Source organism: Leuciscus leuciscus (genome assembly GCF_965113295.1).
Source record: "Leuciscus leuciscus genome assembly, chromosome: 16".
NCBI lineage: Eukaryota > Metazoa > Chordata > Actinopteri > Cypriniformes > Leuciscidae > Leuciscus > Leuciscus leuciscus.
In genome coordinates this window covers 10,725,366-10,744,459 of record NC_138740.1, presented here as the reverse complement: position 1 = coordinate 10,744,459, position 19,094 = coordinate 10,725,366, and the positions used below count along the sequence as shown (strand labels likewise).

The 19,094-nt window shown below is 43.1% G+C and overlaps 1 protein-coding gene and 1 long non-coding RNA gene across 3 annotated transcripts in view; one reads left to right on the top strand and one right to left on the bottom strand.

Moving 5' to 3' along the window:
- Positions 1 to 19,094, bottom strand: part of gabra3 (gamma-aminobutyric acid type A receptor subunit alpha3) — a 586,834-nt gene that overhangs the window by 14,584 nt on the left and 553,156 nt on the right. The gene's annotated exons all lie outside the window — the stretch shown is intronic.
- LOC309478015 overlaps positions 1 to 19,094 on the top strand; it is a 375,776-nt gene that overhangs the window by 344,733 nt on the left and 11,949 nt on the right. The gene's annotated exons all lie outside the window — the stretch shown is intronic.

Here is a 19,094-nt window from a genome sequence, read left to right as displayed (position 1 = left end):
CTGTAATTGCATACTAATCACCTTAAGTAATTACACACTAAAATACTATAATTTACCATATGCTTACCAGGTAAATACTTAGTAATTAGTTTGTAGTTTCTCTGCATTTACATACTTGTTACCTGTGGTAATTACCAATAACCAACTATAACTTACCATATATTTACCCGGTAAATACCTAGTAATTAGTTTGTAGTTTCTCTGCATTTACATACTTGTTACCTGTGGTAATTACCAATAACCAACTATAACTTACCATATATTTACCCGGTAAATACCTAATAATTAGGGGACTGTAAAAGGAAGGGTTACCAAAAATGTCACGTAGCATTACTTTATTTATTTACCTCAGGAAAGTCATTCAGTGTCCACAGCTTTTTAGTTCGCTAGAGAAATGAACTCTTTCACTAAATATATTATGCACTGTATTAGCCTATATATTCATTTTACTGAACCTGTTAGTGATGTCTTGATTATTTACTGTTAGTTTAAATAAATCTGTCATGAAAATGACAGCCACTGTGTATCAATGATTTTATTTCAACAATGAATTGGAGTAAAACATAATTTTATAATTAGATTTAGAAGTTAATGCAAAAACTGCCTTATGTGCATCTTACATGTTTGCTTACAATTTGTTATTTGAGTGTTATTATATCTAAAAATAAATAGCAATTGAATTTAGGCTAATCATTTGGGCTCTGTTGTTAACTATGAAGGTAATATGACGTCATAAAGAATGCGCAGAGTAAGATTTGTGAAAGTGTACATAAGATTGCAAGCGTAAATTAAATTTGCATGCGCAAGAGAAGATTTGTAAAGGTGTAAATCACCTTTCAAGTGTAAGAAAAAAATATTTGCTGCATTTTACTGTTATTCGTAAGTGTAATTCATGTATTGCGAAACTGCAGCTTCGTGCTAACGCAAAATAAATATGATCTGTATTCCGCACAAAAACGGCCAAAAGCACTGCAGGCCTGTGAACAGCTATTTGCAACCGAAAAAAACTGAGTCAGGAACTACAAAACAGTTTAATTGCGTAATTAATTGTGTTTTGCATAAAAAAATAAACTGTCGCAAATGTCTAAATGACTTGTTGTGTACATGAGGCAAAAAAGTTCCCGTAATAACCCATGTGTACAGCTGCGTCTTTTACCTGCGCTTACAGTTTTGGCACGATTCTCTCACTTTGAGTTTTGCAAGTGTGAAGAGGAGGGCGGGTCCACCTTCATCATTAGTCTATGATGTCATTAGTCTATGACTCAAAATTTCTGTGTATTCAGTGCATGTATCCTGCTCATCAGGCCATATCAGTTTGTAATCTTGATGCTGCTGAATGTAGGCCTAGTATCTACTGCATGCATAATTTCACCTGTCTACTGATCGGGAGGATTCTAGAATTATTATATATATATATTAGTGGTGGGCCGTTATCGGCGTTAACGTGCTGCGTTAACGCGAGACTCTTATCGCGCGATAAAAAAAATATCGCCGTTAATCTATTCTCCAAGTTGGGTTGGGAGATGATGACGCAATCTACCCGCGGCCGCGAGGTAAACCCGGCTGCAACGCATATTCGTCGTCATCTTAAGTAAACACGGCTGAAAGTGAAAGCTGGTGAAAAAGATCGGTGCAACATCCATTATTTGGACTTGGTTCGGGTTTAAGCCGTCAGACGAGCAGCAGCAAACTATATACAGAGTGTGTGGGGTAACAGTTCGGTAAGTTAACACACGACTAATCCGTTCTACCACCTCAAATTCAAAACGAAACATGATATCACTGAATACCAGCGCGCGCGTATTATTCCCATTCCAATATATCTTAGTGCAGGGCCGGATCTACCATATGGGCAATCTGGGCACGTGCCCAGGGGCACGTGTTTAAAAGCAATTGTTTAAAAGCAGGGGCACCATTGTTTAAAAGCAATTGTTAAAATTGCTTTTAAACAATTCATGTGCGACAAGACAAAAGTCTGACTGTGACACACACACACACACACACACACACACAGACACAGAAAGACGCGCGCGCGCCAGTATCGTGCGCACAGACAGCACGCCAGAATACAGTTATCTTTCGTGCTTGAACTTACAATAACACACACAAGTATGCCAAAATGTCCGTTTTGTCGAGTATCTTCATAACATAAGAGCTGTCTTATGATGAACGTCAAGAGTTGTGACAGAATGAGGCGCGTGCGAGAGCCGCGTCTCCGTCAGCTGGTCTTAAAGAGACAGCAGCCAATAAAGCTTTCTGTCAGTAAAGTTAATCAAAGAACAAAAAGAACAGAGAAAATGACTCACTGCTGTTGACTAAAGTTTTTTTTTTTTTTTTTTTTTGCTATAATAAGGATTAGTCTATATTTAATTGATAATTTATGCAGTGCAGTTTGACAATTTCGGTATATGTCCTAGGTCTACCTGTTTGACAGGCACAGGTAAATATGACATTTATTTTTAACTCTTGTATTATTGAGACAAATAACAATATTGAATTTATTTTAATTTGAAAACACAGTGCATTTAGTTGTTGTTTCTAGTTTGAGTTGAGAAATGGGCTACAAATTTCAGCATTATCACTAATCTGTGTGTGCATTTTACTTGAGAAATAAGCAAGTTAACTCATGAAACCATTTGTTTACTATATCGCAATCGCATATCGCAATATTGACCTCAATAATCGCAATATGACATTTTCCCCAAATCGTGCAGCCATACTTTTCAGAAAAATGTATTTCGTATCATTGTCTTGTGAACTAGTCATTCAGCTTTTGATCAATAGTGATTGGCATGTTAAATCCCACACCTGGTGTGTGTTCCTTTGGAGGGTGTGGTTGTCAGGTAGGGGAGGGGGCCCATGAGCTTCAGTGCCCAGGGGCCCCTGGGGGTACTAATCCAGCCTTGCTTAGTGGTGTAGCACATCATCTCGATTTTAAGAATCGTTGTTGTGTTTCTTTTAAACTGAAAAGACATCAGTTAGACAATATTCTAATTTTAAATTTGGGGTTTCATAAGCTCCAAGCCATAATAAACATTAGACCTACTTAAGTCTCTGCAGCTAGTGTACTTAAATTTCATTTATCTGCAAAATTATGTTGTGTACTTACAGTTTTGCACAATATATGTTCTCAAAACTACATAAACCCTTTAAAAATATATACATTTAGCAGTTGTTTAGCATGGGTCTGTGTAATCTGTTCTGAAATGGTTTTATTATAATATACTGTAAATCGTTATCGCAAGAGGCTGCAATGTATATCACAATATAGATTTTAGGCCATATCGCCCATCCCTAATTGATAGCCTATAGTAGTTGATAATAACATAGGCCTACCTAATGTTGCCTACGGACGGTAACAGTACAGTAGTAACCTTTTACAGTCTATGAGTAGAACAGCTTTCTCAAGCAGTTTGTGATGCATTTTGGAAACAGGAGATGAGCCCCTGGTCTAATGCGCCACCTGGCTTGAGAAACCCGTTCTCAAAGACTTACTTTTATAGTCATTATTTGGGTAGCACACATATCCTGAATGCCTTCGGCAGAATTCAAATGAGCCATTTTAATCTAGATTAATCTAGATTAATTTCAAAATTAATCTAGATTAATCTAGATTAAAAAAATTAATCTATGCCCACCTCTAATATATATATATTTTTTTTACTAAAATGAGTTACAATAATATTTTTTCCCTTTAACGTGTATTTTAAGAGCATCTCTAAATTATGCACCATTTATCACCTGCAATGCATCGTGTAACCACTAGATGGCTGTATAGCCCTATATATAAACATATCAAGATGCTGTGTATTCCCTGGTTGCTGGGTTTTTATTCAGACATAATCAGTTACTTTTTGTCAAAGTTGAGTTTATGTTGATTTAGTATCAGTTTTTCATTACAGTCGAATCTGGACACAGAGAAAGCATTTTGTTATTCATACTAGCGACATATAATAGCTTGATCAGTCACACGAAAGTAATCATTAATCAGAATCAATATTGACAGTGTGACCAAGACAATTACAAAAATAAATAAGCACACAAACAAACAAACACAATGCATTGTGGTCCATGTAAATCTCCAATAAGAACAAAGGAACTACTGACACCAACACAAAAAGAAAACGGTTGCTTCTGAGTTCTGCATTGGGAGTGTCACGTCTCAGTGTTCATTTGGACTTTAAGTTTGTGTTTTGATTTGTTCCTGTTTGCCATTGTTCTTTTCCCGCTACTCCTTTGTTTCTATGGTTACCGTCATTATCAGTTCAGTTGTTTCACCTGTTTAGTCATCTTCGTCATCTGTCTCACCTGTGTTCTGTTAATCAGTGTAATCTGTGTTTGTATCTAAGTTCTGTCTGTTCTGTCAGTCCTTGTCCGATCTCCGTCTTATTTAGTGTGCGTGTTGCTACCTGTTCTGCCGTCCTGTGTTTAATTACTAATAAACCTTTGTTTTGGAATTATATCCTTGTTTCTGTCTGCCTTTCTGCAACCCACCGTGACAGGGAGATGCCAGACCATTGGTCTTGTTTTCTGATGCCCATATCTGTGCTAGGGATTGCACAGTGGGGACTGCTGCAAGCTGCTTCCCCAATCACAGGCCATCGATCCCTGCTACTACACCAATACCGAGTTTCTAAATCACAGCCTAGGCTTATGTCAGCATTAGTAAAGTATCCCAACTACACGTCCAACATGACCCACACTGATACAACTGTCACTTTTGGCTTAGGTATTGGCAAGATAAGCTCCCAGAGTTCACTTAGAAAATACGTAAGAGAATTAGTATGTGATTTAGACTCCAAATTCTGCACAAGTGCTTTTGTTCTGGAAGTACAAAGAGATAGAGAGAGAAAGAGAGAGAATGTTTTGGGATTTCAACACACCTTCATTAAAATTATCCTAAACTAATACAATCAATTCCTACCTAAGACATAAAATATACACATACAATTCATATCAAATACCCAAATCAAAAATCAATATACATTAAACAAATCATTTTAAAACATGTACAAACTGTAAACTCTCATTAATAATTTCACACAGAGCCCCCTAATACCACCAAATCAATAAAAAAATAAAAAAGAAATATCCCCCATAGCCTTATAATACCAAAAGTCAATAAAAATTCTGGATTTCACTAGGTTAAAACCTGAAACAATGGTATGAGCCTGTTACAATACAAAAAAGCATAGACTATATTTTCTTTCTGGGAGCAAAAAGGACATTCATCGCTAATACCAAGGGTCTATAACCGTCTATAGCATCATGAAGAATTCTCCATTGTAAGTCTCACATTTTCTTTGGCAAAGGTGACTTATATAATGCTCTCCATTCTGGTTTAACATTCTCCCCAAGATGGATAAAAACATTTGTACATCTTGGGACACGTAATCCATACAATTCTGCTCTTAATTTGTTTAAGAGAATTATAGCTATATATAATATAATATAATATAATATAATATAATATAATATAATATAATATAATATAATATAATATATAACTATAGCCAAAGTGTATTACCAATGCTCAGCCTTGTCTGATACCTCTAAAAACGTACAACTTAAACTTAAAAGGGGCACACAAACTCCCATTAATTTTCAAAACACTTTCAACATCATTGTACAACACTTTTATCAAGGAAACAAAATCATTGCTAAAACCAAATGCTGTTAATGCATTCCATAAGTACGTGTTACACTCTGTCGAAAGCTTTTTCTTGGTCAATGGACACTAGTCCAAAATCCAATTAAAGGCTATGCGAATATCTAAAATATCCCTAGTAAAATAAATATTATCAAAGATTCATCTCCCTGGAACACAATAAGTCTGGTCAGCATGAATGATTTGACTTAGAACTTCACCCAGTCTATTTGCCAGGACTTTTGAAAGTAACTTATAGTCAGTACATAACAAGCTCACATTTATCCAGTAAAAATAAATAAAATAAATAAACATTTAGATCACCTTTCTTTGGCAATAATGTCAAGTCAAGTCACCTTAATTTATATAACGCTTTTAACAATACAGCTTGTTTCAATCTGTATTGTGTGTGGGACTGTGGGGAATGTGAGGACTGCTCTTCTACAACTTAAAGGCAGTCAGATCCTTACCTCCCTGGGGCCCTAAGCAAAATTCTGTTTAGGGGCCCTCATACCTGACCCATGAGCCATGAACCATTTGCCATTGCCACACAGTCACACCTGACACCCCAGTGTTCCCACTACAATCCCTCCTTTAACTAGTTCTAGTGAAAATGTAATTCCTGATATCAGAAGACATTGTTACTAGTAAAAAGTTCATTCTTAATATCAAGAATTCACATTTTAAATAGTACAAATTGAATTATTGATATCAAAAATGCATATCCTGTGAATGAATAAAAGCTAAAATGGCGCCATAGCATGTCACTGTGCTTTAAATGATAAAAGTAATTCTTGATACTTGATGGTTATTATTTACTGAGGGATGTGCATCCATATTGACCAGAATCTCCAGCCAATCAACATTTTAAATTCAATGGAGCCTATCAATAGTCAATGTCAATACATGGCTTTCATTATTGCATTAGTGCAGAGTTGTAACTAAACCTTGACTGAGCGACTAGATAATCATCGTCTTGTTTTAAAACTATAATCCCGACAGATGTTTCTGCTGGAAAGTGCACGTTTCATTTCATGCACGCGCATATGAACGCGTGACGCGGTTATCTTTTCCGAGCTGCAGTTTATAAACAAACACCGTTGTCCTTTGTCGTTTATTAAGCATAATAAATCAACTCACATCAACTTAACTTTAGCCTACTGGTCTTTGCTGACATCAAACTTTGAGAGGAGAGAACACAAGTCTACCTGAACTGTTGCCGCAATTAACTCTCATGGTGTTTTTTTCTCTCTCTTTTCGTGACCTGAAGGATAGTTCCGCTTCATTTTGTCATCGATATTGTAAACATTGATTGACGCGCTTTGACACGAGGGGGAGGCGGGGCCTTGAGTAATTTGCGGGGCCCTACGCACCTTGCGTAGTGTGCGTATAGGGCTGATCGGCTCTGAAGGCAGTTCTGTAATGACAGCTCTCGGAGTGATTGGCATGGTAATGGGTATGACAATGTTGTATGTTTGGTCTTGGCGGAATAGATCTGCTACGCTGCCGCTGCCGCTGCTGCTGCTTTTATTGCTATTGCTGCGGCAGAGCAAGTATGGGACTTGCTACTGCCAATACTGCTGTGAACAAGTAAGACAAACTGCTGCTGTACAATATAGCGTACATGAATTACCCCCCAACAGAGCAGGTGACATGGTATTTGACAATACAATACAAGCCGAGTGTACTGTATGTCAGAAAAGGCCAAAAAGGTGCGTGAAGCATCTTGCAGTGTAGCCCTATGTGTACTAGTGTACCCTTTTTTTTTTTTTTTTAAGGGGTGTCCCTAGTGACTTATCAATGTGGTGTTCTATGTATGTGCCTACATACCAGTGTATGCATTTCACTAAACTAAGTAGTCTGGGTCATAAGGCTTGGCTTTAGTGGCCTATTACACTATGTGTGCCTGGGCCTGCTTTGCCGAATGGCTTAACTCTATTGGCCTGTAACTATGTGTGCCTGGGCCTGCTTTGCCGAATGGCTGAACTCTATTGGCCTGTGACTATGTGCGCCTGGGCATGCTTTGCCGAATGGCTTAACTCTATTGGCCTGTGACTATGTGCGCCTGGGCTACCACGCCGAATGGCTTAACTCTAGTGGCCTATGACTATGTGTGCCTGAGCCGAAAGCTCAAACATATCCAATGAGAATGTGCATTATGTGTGGCTTTAACAAATTGTAACACATTGCGGGCTAATAGAGATGAGAAAAGAAACCCCCCACAACCACCTGAACAAATAGTATGATGATTTAGCATCGTTTGATAATCGTCATTGTCAAACCCTCTATACTTATATTTGTAAATGTGGAGTCATTTGGACAACGGATGAATAATGGAGTATGACTAACGAGTATACAGCTGACCGACCGACGCACAAGGAAATTAAAACATCAGCCTTGAAAGTGTTGTTGGAAGTTGGTAAATAAAGTAATAGCCCCAGTTAAATGGCTATATGTTTTCTCACGAACATTGTGTCATGTCCACTATTGCTCACAGTAAATTTACTCGCAGTCACAGTAACCTTGCGTAAAAGGCTTGCTGGTGCTGTATCTTAATACGTATCTACACGTATCAAAGTGTAAAACACTTTTCTTAAACAAATAAGGCATTGTTTGTTGTTTCATAGATCAAGCAAAGGTTAATATTTGCATGTCCATCCCAGTTTTGGAACCCAGAGTTCCCAAAATTTAGTGATGGTGCTTAATGCAGATGCTGTATAGCAGTGTCCACCAAGAGAATAGAAATGTACCACGAACATTAAATTTACAAGTCATTATTTTACGATATTTGAGAAAGAACTCAAATATTTGAGCTGATATTCTATTATATCTATTGTCTGAGTTACATTGGTATTGCGTTACTACTCTGCATTTCATATCTGTCCCATGCAGTGGTTGTCAACAACACAATTTGAGAGTTAATCCCACATATATGTCACTACTGAACTTCGCAGCCTGTAACCGACTGTCTGCCCTCACCACAGCATGAACACTTATTCAATGAATGACATATAGTCGCTAGAGCGTGCAACTGCTCACTCATGTCTGCCCGTGCGATTTCAGAAATTGCTGCTACATCAGTGAGCTGTGCAAACTGCAATCTCCTATTTACACTCCTATTGTGAAGCAAATACTTCTGCGTTCTAAGTAGTGAGTGATTCTGACTGATAATAAACACCTCTGATGGCCACCACACATGATCAACGACATGTCCGTGATCGAAACGCCCACTGCTGCAAATGCGCCGCAAGTGGAAATCCTTGTTTGCATTTTAAAAATGGTAATGTTTACATTTCATGATCGACTGATTAGCCGACACATGGACTCAAATTAGCAAACACGTACAGTGTCTACTTAACCGCAACGTCTGCTAGTGTTCTACTGCTGTTGATATTCGTTAACATTGCAATCTGATTTCTATAAAATACCAGGAATTGCTGTATCTCTGTTAGATATGTGAAACAAACAAAAGCCTTTCACTTTAAAGAGTTCAGCAAAGCTTATTGCCTGCTTGCTGCTGTATAATGTAAAATGCACATTCTCTAGCTGCTAATGCTAGTGATTCACTCTAGCATTAATTCTGGACTGCTGACATGACACATAATTTTGACCTTGTGAATGATTAGTTAATGAGGAATTTATTAAGCAGACTACACAAAACACAGTGATATAGTGTTAAAAACCCATGCTCTTAGCTTTGATGTTGAATTTCAGAGGATTTCTGAAAGTGCTCTGCACTGTTAAGGCAAATGCTACCCAAGTATTTGAAGGTTGAGCAGCGAGCTCATTGGCTACTGATGGCAGGAACCAATCAGCTGTGCCCTATAGATAACGATGTGATTATGAACAGGTGAGTAAAAGGACCTATTAGCCTGCACCATATAGAGTTTCATGCCAGAACTTTGTATCTGTCCATTGACCAAACTTTCATTTGACATTGCATTGGCCGAGAAACAGACTTTACGCGTTTCCTCCGGTGAAGGTTTTGCCTCTGGTGTTACGCAAAGTCAGACAGGAGAGAGCGTCGGTGATCCTCGTTGCCCTGAACTGGCCGAATCAGCCTTGGTTTCCAGACCTGAGAGAGATGCTGGCGGCTCCTCCATGGCGGATTCCCCTCAGGAGGGACCTACTGTCTCAAGGGAAAGGCACGATATGGCACCCCAGCCCGGAGTTGTGGAGCCTTAATGCGTGGCTGCTTCAGGGGTCTTAGAGGGGCTAGGCGCCCTGCCTTCCCGTGTGCTCGATACACTCACAGAGTCTTGTGTGCCTTCCACTAGGCACCTTTATGCTAAAAAATGAGGAGTGTTTGTGAAATGGTGCCGTGATAACGATATCGACCCGGCAAACTGTCCTGTGCCGAATTTTTACGTTTCCTGCAGCACAGGTTGGATAACGGGAGCCTACCATGAACCGGTAAGCTTAGCCAAATGCAAACCTGAAGTACTTTCTATATCTAGATGATCTGAAAATAGAATATGCATTCTTTAGATTAATAGTTACGAACCAACCTCCTGTTAGAATCTAGACAAAATGTGTCTCAGCATCAACATTATGAAACTGCACTTCCTTAGTGTGAAATTCAGCTGCAAAACCCCATCCTTTTTCAGCACCAGAAAATATTATCATGTAAAACCTGGAATCCTTCTGGGAAGGAAGCACTTCCTCTATGGATTATTCATCCAACAAGGAGTGAATTCCTACCTCAACACAGCAATGACAATGGCTGATGTATTTCCATAATCTAATGCAAAAAGGACTTTGGTGAGTATTACATGAACAACCCTTTTATTTTATACAACTATGTGCTTCATAAATTCCCTGCCTGCAGCCCAAGACTCTGGGATAGGCTCCAGCATCCCTGCTACCCTAGAGAGGAAAAGTGGTTAGGAGAATGTATAGATGGATGGGTGGAACTATGTGCTTCATAAATTATATAAATGTGATATATTTTCCTTTCTGTCCTGACGGTATCTCTGTGTTTTTTTTTGTTTGTTTTTTTCGTCCCAAGGACATACTCAGATTAAAGCAGACAGACTCTGCATACTTGCTGTGCAAAGTAATATCCTCTATTTTAATGCACATCTCCTTACTCCTCATGTGGAGACCTCATTTGCAAGGGCATCGGAGCAGCTGCAATAACTCTGAGCTGAAGATATCTGTAATGGTGTAGATAAATCTAACAATTTAACCCATAATCAGTCATTGGGTACATATTAAATGTTCATATATTAACACTGTAATAAGCAATGGTCAATTTTAATTAAGTTGAGAACTTCAACCCTTCCTAATCCTAAAAAGGTCAAATGTCTTAGAAGGATGTAACAAAACTTTTTAGGTGAATCATTTGGCTGGTATAAATTACTTGTTTGATCTTGCATTTTACATATTTAAAACCAGCTTGTATGTGAGACTGTGTGTGTTTGTGTCCAGGAACATGCTTGAAGGTATGTTAACATTTGCAAACTCTTTAAAAAAAAAAATATGGGGCCAGATTATACCGCAAATACCAGTAAATTGACAAGCGCAAACCTTAGTAAATCATTGATTTAAATACTCTCCCATAAATTTTGCATCTGATAGGGAAACTCCTACAAATGCATTATGCAATAGGGTCAGCTGCAAAAATAACTGTGTCCACACCTTTTCAGCGCCAATTTTTTACTGCATGTCTTTAGTAAATCCTAACAGTATTTTTTTAACACCAAAAGAGGGTTTGAGCTGGTGTTAGTAAATCTGGCCCATAGTGTTTTCTCTTTATGGGCTTTTGTGTTACATCCTATTTGTCAGCCAGAATGAATTAAACATGTTTTAAAACTCTCATCACGGTAACTGCTGTCTTCGCTACATGGTTGTTCCACTTAGTTCCTTAGTATATGCTGAAAATAGGTTAAGAACTAGAATAGCTGAAACAGTCATTTTAGAGTTCCTCATGCTAATCTAGAATTTCCAATTACAATGAATCTATATTTATCACCCCTAAACCATTCAAGTTCAAGAAATCAAATAATTCTGCCATAATTTACTCGCCCTCATATGAATTCAAAACCCACACAGTACAATGGGGATAAAGGCACACCTTAAGATTTTTGTTTTGTTTTTTCACTAGTCCCATTGTGAATGGTTGCAGAAAAAAAATAAATAAATGCTTTCATTAAACATTGATGGATCAACATTTTTGTGGCAACAAAAATCATAAAAGTAGTTTATTTGGTTTAAAAATCGTATAAATGTATGGCCGAGTTTGCTGAAGTAACATGTTTTGCATAATATCTGCATAGTATCAATGGCAAATAACTATTTTCTGTTAATTTTGATAAATAAAGATTCATTTTTAAAAAGTTCATTTTAAAAATACAGACAACGACTGCTTTAGATGAAATTAACTAATTCAACAATTGATGATATTTACAACGGATCTGAATCAACACTGAACTGACTTCAGCTGGACAACAGCTGAAATGCATAATTTTCCAGTTATCGCTGTAAAGCTGCTTTGAAACGAAGCGCTACATAGCCTACATAAAGGTGACTTGACTTGACAAAAATATTGTTTAAAAACAAGTAAAGATTCTGAAAGGAGATCCCGTAATAATTTAAAATGGCTTAAGACAAGCAACAATAAACATGATATTATATGAAACGAATAATATAAAATGTTTAAATATGATGGTTTCATTATAAATATGATGATTATCTCTAAGGTGGACACCCAACTTAATAAATTATATGAATTATCTGAATCTATGTCATGTCAACAAATAGTTATTTCAGTTATTTATTTTTTGTGTTATTAGTCCCAACGGCAGGGGAGCTTTTTAGCCCAAATACCATACTTTTACATATTCTTCAGTTATTAAAAAAACTGTTGTTGTTTTTTTCACCTTGAACAAAAATGAAAATCATTAGCAAGTCCTTTGTCTCAAAATACATTCTGCACATCATTTTAATGATTTTAAAAAAAAAGAAACTACTATAAGATCAAATTAGCACAGAATCAACTTTGTATTGCTGATGATTGCTATCAAAAACTATGACTGCATAAAAAAATATGCAAAATTTCCGCATGCATAGTGAAACATGGATATTTAGGAAAGTTGTTGTGCCTTCTAGTGGTTTAGAAGAGAATACAATCAAATACATCTTTTACACCAGTGAGCCTTTAGCCCTGTTGTACCATCTTATTTTCTTTAGAAACACAAAAGGAGATGTGTTTTTATAGTCCTGGAAACTCTTTTCCATCCAATTATAATGAATTGGGACTTCATTATAAAAAAAGGACCCACATAAACTTGTGCTTTACACTAGGACATAGTGTGACACATTTAAAAACGATTTACCATAGCACCATTACATTGTATTGAGGACTACAGTGACCATTTTACACCTTCAAGTAAATTTAATTATTTATAAACAACAACAGCAACAACAATAAAAATATGTAACTGATTTGACCCTTTTTCTGAACTAAATATAAGCCATGTTTACTTGTGAAATATTAGCCGAACAATGCTAGGGGGTTGTTCTGAGTGGTTGCGCATTATGTAATCAAGTAACAAAGAAAGGAAAGCATTACATTTAAAAAAAAATTACAACAAAATATCTGGTGTTTCAATTAATTCAATTATTTATTTATTTTTATAATTAGCACGTTACCTAATTTTTTGGGGAAATAAATAAAATAAATCAATACTTTTATTCATCAAGGATGAGTTAAACTGATCAAAAGTTACAGTAAATACATTTATAATGTTAGAAAATATTCTATTTGAAATAAATGCTGTTCTTTTGAACTTTCTATTCATCAAAAAAAAAAAAAAAAAAAATTGTACACAACTGTTTTCAACATTGATAATAATAATGAATGTTTCTTAAGCATCAAATCATCATATTAGAATGATTTCTGAAGGATCATGTGACACTGAAGACTGGAGTAATGATGCTGAAAATTCAGCTTTGATCACAGGAATAAATTACAGTTTAAAATATATTAAAATAGAAAACGTCTCGGTTACTGATGTAACCCTCGTTCCCTGAAGGAGGGAACGGGAGACGTAACGTCGACGTGACGACGTAATTGGGATCACTTCAGGGAGCCCTATCAACTTCGAGTGTCTACAGAACGAGCCAATGAACGTTGGCGTGCGTGAATCGCGTCACGCGCCCCCGCCCCGCAGCACGGGTATAACAGGAAGCGGGCGCACGCACACATTGTTTTTCGCTGAGGAGCCGAAATTTGTGACGGCCATGCAGCGATGGTCAGCAACGGTGGCGACGGGACGTTACGTCTCCAGTTCCCTCCTTCAGGGAACGAGGGTTACATCAGTAACCGAGACGTTCCCTTTCAGTCGCTCACGTTCGACGTAATGTCGACGTGACGACGTAATTGGGATCCCATGGAAAACGCCACGGTTGCTGCCACATCCAGCGCCCTACGCAAGACTCTCAGACCCCCAACTGCTGGGGCGGAAGACCTGCGTAGAGGGAGTTCAACTGCTGTTCCATTATACCCCACACAGTGAAACTCTTGGATAACACTGGGAAAGCGTACCTTCCCAGGGGAAGGACGCTGCGCAGCCACACCCTGCCCGAAGGGAGGTAACATGTGGAGAATACACATATGGACTGGCCGAAGGGGCAGTGCAACATATGGAATGTCACTGGGGTGGCTCCAGCCAGAGGGGGGAGGCTACACCGGACAGTGACGGCAGAGCAGACTCTGCCAAGGGAAGACACGGGCTCACCGCAGGGAGCTGGTCGTGGAAGAATACACATATGAGATCGCCGCAGGGATCACACACATGGAACCCAGCATAGCACAAGTCACACTAGCATACGAGCACTAGGCCTGGCGTCGGACGCTCCGCAACGTCCGACTGCCGAAGGGGTGCGGAGGAACTCACAGGGTTCGCCGATTGGGGAACTCGACTGGAGCAAAAAGCGCACGTATCCATTCCTAGGAAGGGAGTGGCGCAGCAAGCCGACTCTAGAGCGGGAACTTCGGTGTTACCGGCTAGTTGAAGCGAGCACACAGGAAGAAACCGGCTCAACACGTAGGCTATAAAACCTAGCGAACGTTTTAGGTGTCGCCCAGCCCGCAGCTCTACAGATGTCTGTCAGCGAGGCGCCGTGTGCCAGCGCCCAGGAAGAAGCGACACCCCTAGTGGAGTGGGCTTTCAACCCGGGTGGGCAGGGCACGCCTTGGGCTTCGTAAGCCAAGGCAATGGCATCCACTATCCAGTGGGCCATCCTCTGCTTGGAGACAGCCTTCCCCTTCTGCTGGCCTCCGTAACAGACGAAGAGCTGATCTGAGGTCCTGAGGCTTTGCGTTCTGTCCACGTACAGACGCAGAGCGCGAACGGGACAGAGAAAAGCCAGGGCTGGGTCTGCCTCCTCCGAAGGCAGCGCTTGCAGGTTCACTACCTGGTCCCGGAAGGGAGTGGTAGGAACCTTGGGCACGTATCCGGGCCGGGGTCTCAGGATCACGTGAGAGTTATCCGGGCTGAATTCTAGGCATGATTCGTCGACCGAAAATGCATGCAGGTCCCCTACCCTCTTGATTGAGGCCAATGCAAGCAGGAGTACTGTCTTACAGGACAGGATTTTTAACTCAGCTGATTGCAGAGGCTCAAAGGGTGGTCTCTGAAGTGCCGAAAGGACCAGAGACAAGTCCCAAGAGGGTAAAGAGAGTGGGCGAGGAGGATTCAGTCTCCTCGCTCCCCTCAGGAACCTGACGATCAGGTCGTGCTTCCCCAAAGACTTACCATCAACAGCATTGTGATGTGCGGCAATAGTGGCAACATACACTTTAAGGGTGGAGGGAGACAGCCTTCGCTCCAGCCCTTCTTGCAGGAAGGAAAGCACGGCTCTGATCGAGCAAGATCGGGGGTTCTCCTCATGAGAAGAACACCAGTCAACGAACAGGTTCCACTTCAACGCATAGAGGCGCCTCGTAGAGGGGGCTCTAGCAGAAGTGATGGTGTCAACTACCGCAGGGGGTAGGTCACCTAGAACCTCCGCGTCCCGTCCAGGGACCAGACATGGAGTTTCCAGAGGTCTGGGCGCGGGTGCCACAGGGTGCCCCGTCTCTGAGAGAGCAGGTCCTCTCTCAGAGGGATGGGCCAGGGAGGGGCTGTCGCGAGGAGCACTAGTTCCGGGAACCAGGTCCGGTTGGGCCAATACGGCGCAACCAACAAGACTTGCTCCTTGTCCTCCCTGACTTTGCACAAGGTCTGTGCAAGAAGGCTCACTGGGGGAAATGCATACTTGCGAAGGCCCCGGGGCCAGCTGTGTGCCAGAGCATCCGTGCTGAGGGTCCCCTCGGTCAGGGAATAGAACAACTGGCAGTGAGATGTGTCTGGGGCGGCAAACAGATCTACCTGAGCGGTCCCGAAGCGCCTGAAAATCAGCTGGACCACCTGGGGATGGAGTCGCCATTCTCCCGGTAACACCTGCTGCCGTGAGAGCTCGTCGGCTGCACGGTTGAGCAGGCCCGGAATGTAAACGGCACGAAGCGACCTCAGATGCTTCTGACTCCAGAGGAGGAGATGGCGGGCGAGTTGTGACATGCGGCGGGAGCGTAGACCACCTTGGCGGTTGATGTACGCAACGGTGCTGTCCGAACGGACCAGTACGTGCTTGCCTAGTAGCAGCGTTTTGAAGCGGCTCAGCGCAAGACGTATTGCTAACAACTCGAGGCAACTGCCAAAGCAGTTGAGGCCCCGTCCACAGACCTGAAGCTGCATGCCCATTGTACGTGGCCCCCCAGCCGGTGGCAGAGGCATCTGTGGAGACCAGTGTTGCCAGTGTTGGAGCGGCCTCATATGAAGCAATCCGAGCGGCGTAACCGTGGCTGCAGATGCCATATGCCCCAGGAGCCTCTGAAAAAGTTTCAGTGGTGCCCCTGTCCTGCGTCTGAGCGTGCTCACGCAGTCCAACACTGACTGGACACGGGCCTCGGTGAGGCACGCTGTCATGTTGATCGAGTCCAACTCCATACCGAGAAAAGAGATCCTCTGCCCGGGGGTGAGTTTGCTCTTTTCCCAGTTGACCCGAAGCCCTAGGTGGCTGAGGTGACTGAGCACCATCTCCCTGTGTTCGCACAACTGCTCTCTCGACTGGGCCAGAATAAGCCAGTCGTCGAGGTAGTTGAGGATGCGAACACCACGCTCGCACATGGGAGAAATGGCCGCCTCCGCGACTTTCGTGAAGACGCAGGGCGACAGGGCCAGCCCGAAGGGTAAGACCTTGTACTGATATGCCTGTCCCTCGAACGCAAAGCGAAGAAACGGTCTGTGTCGAGGGAGAATCGAGACATGAAAGTACGCGTCCTTCAGGTCGATCGTTGCAAACCAATCTTGGGGACGGATGCATTTGAAAATGCGTTTCTGCGTAAGCATCTTGAACGGTAGCCTGTGAAGGGACCGATTCAGGACGCGCAGGTCCAAGATTGGTCGTAACCCACCACCTTTCTTGGGTACAATGAAGTACGGGCTGTAGAAGCCGGTCTTCATATCGGCTGGAGGGACCTTCGCCAGTAGGACTGCGATCTCTGACCTGAGCACAGGGGCACTGTCCGCCAAAACATGGGTGAACAGAATGCCCTTGAAAGCAGGGGGGCGCCGGGCGAACTGAATCGCATAGCCGAGTCTGATGGTACGGATGAGCCAGCGAGACGGGCTGGGAAGCGTTAACCAGGCTCCCAGAGACCGAGCAGGCGGGACCAACGGCACCACGGACGTACCCGGGGTGGGGCAGCGCGGCGGAATGCAGGGACCCGACTCGGACAGCACAGCGGCCCGAAGTGGGGTCTGAGTGTGTGGTGCAGCACATACCTGCTTCCGTCGAAGGGCAGAGTGAGTGTGCGGAGGCGTCAGTGCGTCCAGGACACAGACTGCTGCCCGCTGGCGATGAAAGAGGGGCTCGGGAGTGACAAGGCATGATGGCGTTGTCGACTGCCAAGCGCGCCCTCTTTGGGCCCGGAGGTTTCAGAAATTGCTCTTTTTTTGAAAATGTGGGTACCAGTGGTCAGTGGCGGAACAAAAAGAAAAGGAAACAAAAGATTCCCCCGGTGGAGGGCCGGGCGGAGAAGGAGTGGCGCCTTCGCCATCTCCTGAAGAGCAACTTGATCCAATTCTGGGCCGCCCGTCTCAGGGTCGTTTGCACCGTCGCTTGCCTCCTGGTTTGGCAGCGGCCTGGACGGGCGGGGTCGGCTTCCTACGGCTTGCTCCACGCTGAAGCCTGGATGGTTGCTGCTGCTGGGGCTTAGCGGGAGCGGAGGACGCCGCAGAAGGCCGACCTCGGCGACGAGTAGACAGAGGGTCTGCGGCCGGCGGACGGGTGGGAGCAGCAGGATGTTCTCCGTCTGCTTCTGTGCGGCCGAGAACTGCTGGGCAAAGCTCTCGACCGCGTTGCCGAACAACCCAACCTGGGAAAGAGGGGCATCCAGGAACCAATATTTATCGGTGTCCCTCATATCCGCCAGGTTGAGCCAAAGGTGGCGCTCCTGGACCACCAAGGTGGACATCGCCTGACCGACTGAACGTGCGGTTTCCTTCGTCGCCCGGAGGGCGAGGTCGGTTGCCACACGGAGCTCCCGGAGGAGCTCTGGGTCAGAACCACCCTCGTTCATGTCCATGAGTGCCTGGGCCTGGTGGACCTGCAAGAGCGCCATGGCATGGAGGGCGGAAGCAGCCTGTCCACAGGCCTTGTAAGCCTTCGCCGTTAGACCGGACGAAAACTTACAGGCCTTGGACGGGAGGCGTGTATTACCCCGCCAAGAGGAAGCGGACGCCGGACACAGTTGCATCGCGACGGCCCGCTCCACTGGGGGGATATCCACATACCCCTTAGCTGCCCCGCCGTCGAGGGTGGCGAGGGGGGAGGAGCCACTAGAACGGCTTCGGGCACTATTGCCTTCCACGTCCTAGAAAGCTCCTCATGCACCTCCGGAAAGAAAGGTACCGGGGCGGCGCACTGAGAACCAGCACGGCCCGCCCCGAGAAACCAATCGTCCAACCGAGAAGGTTCGGGACGTGGTGGAGGGTTCCACACAAGCCCAACCTTCTCGGCGGCCCGGGAAAGCATAGCCGCCCATTCTGGATCGGTCTCGGACAACGCTACACGCCCCGAAGGGGGTAACGCAGCCGAGTCGTCATCTCCAGAGGACTGAAGCTCCCCCTCCGATGCTGCTATCGACATCTGGTCGTCAGCTGGAGCCCAAAAGGAAACGGTTGGTCGTTCCGGAGAAGGACCAAGACGTTCACTAAGGGACTCCAATGGCAGCAGCGCTTGTGAGGCGTGAGGGGCCCGCGGAGGTTGACTCGACGGGGAAGCCCTCACGGTAATCCTCAGATCACCCTGGTCATGCACCGAAGTAGGTCTATTCTGCGGGGCAGAATAAACACTAGATCGGGGCATAGGCGAGGGGACTGCACCTCCTTTGAGGTAA